We start from the raw sequence: 1,437 nt of genomic DNA, 5'->3' as shown, positions 1-1,437 counted from the left end.
AATTAATGATATGTGAAGGTGGCCCTCCAATACAACACTCACCATCACCCATCATTTCAGATATTTTGCATTTTTCGGCTCAGCGAATGCAATGCAGTTTACACGTTATGACACATTTTTTCACAAATCATGAATATTTTTTACTGTCAATCTTCTGGTATCAATTTTCTGAACTGAGATCCTAAAATTGTCCTGGATTTCCGAGTGGTTACGTATACCATTTCCCGCTGATTTGGATCGAAATGCGTGTTTGTTTCAAAAATTGACGCTCTTCTACTTCTTCTGTTTACTTCACCAATTCCTGAAGGGCAGCCAACATCTAAAGTTGACCAAGTCCAAATTTCTTGTGTGCCAAAGAAAAAATTACCTTCATTGTAAAATAATAAAGTAAGAAACTCAATCAAATATAATAAAAAAATTATTTTTAGTGTAATTTTGCTAATATTCGCCATAATACATAATTTAGTTAAAGTTAATGGTTGACAGAGCAACGAACTCCACTTCCCTTCCTCCGGAGAGAAGAAGTTAGGCAAAACTGCAATGGAAATGGAGTAATGGATGGCTTGTGGTTGTGTGTCGATAAATACAGATCTCCGAAAAAAGTGGATTTTCATTAGATTTTAACATTGAATCATCTTTAAAATATTGTATTTTATATGTGAGTAACATTTGTCATGCATATGATCCAATTAAAGTCTTTTCAACTCGGTAGTTGACTGATATTAGTCGCTTGCCGTAGTCTTGGTCACTTTTGCAGCTCCGGTCCCGCTTTTCCACATAGTATTTTTAGCTGCTAATTTATTGTTTGATATCCTCTGCTATGTACAATCACCTTATTACTGGCTTAGCTCATGTCTCTTTTTCCGATACGTGGACCGGTATTAAGCCTTTTCTTGCTTCTATGTCATCTCCGCAAGTTAATTAATTCAAAATAAGGTTAAGTTACACCAAGCTGAAAAAACTCCTTATGACTTTCCATATGTTTGTATGAGTAGATTATATCAATTTTGACTCGTACACCTTCTTAGCTTAAATTTTCTCTTGCTTTGCTGTTGAGGTCCTGAAAAAAAAGTATTGCAAACAATTCTTTTGCTGTACTTGAACCCTTATATTATATTGTTTATATGTTAAGTTATGTTTCACTAAGTGTTTCAGGGGGAAAACGAATCAAACTTGCATGACTAAATCAATTTGATTAGAATTCAAGAGATGGTCCCTCTTGCATGAATAGTTTCTCCTTAAATAATTGTCATGTACTCCATGGTGTGTTGCTGTATCATGTATGTTCGTAGTACTGTGTGTCAGTTTCTACAGTTCTATTTCCCTATTCAGCTTTGATTGTTCTAATTTACTTCACTTGTATGGGTGAAATGTGTGTTTTCCCAACTTTTTCTTGCTTCACATTGTCAGTCTTGCCCACAGTTTTTTTTATTTTTT

The 1,437-nt window shown here is 34.4% G+C and overlaps 1 protein-coding gene across 8 annotated transcripts in view; it reads left to right on the top strand.

The window, feature by feature from the left end:
* Positions 1 to 433: 433 nt before the first annotated feature.
* Positions 434 to 1,437, top strand: part of LOC113217801 (zinc finger CCCH domain-containing protein 13) — a 28,991-nt gene continuing 27,987 nt past the window's right edge. For 4 of the 8 annotated variants that reach the window (XM_052272393.1, XM_052272395.1, XM_052272392.1 and 1 more), the window contains exon 1: positions 435 to 658. The gene's annotated coding sequence lies outside the window, so the exon portion shown is untranslated. Of the gene's footprint in view, positions 659 to 741; positions 937 to 1,437 lie in introns of those variants that run through there. The other 4 variants (XM_026437864.2, XM_052272394.1, XM_026437863.2 and 1 more) reach the window with 3 other exon arrangements.

Source organism: Frankliniella occidentalis, unplaced genomic scaffold, assembly GCF_000697945.3.
Source record: "Frankliniella occidentalis isolate FOCC.00 unplaced genomic scaffold, Focc_3.1 Scaffold204, whole genome shotgun sequence".
Lineage (NCBI taxonomy): Eukaryota > Metazoa > Arthropoda > Insecta > Thysanoptera > Thripidae > Frankliniella > Frankliniella occidentalis.
This window is presented reverse-complemented; position numbering and strand designations above follow the sequence as displayed.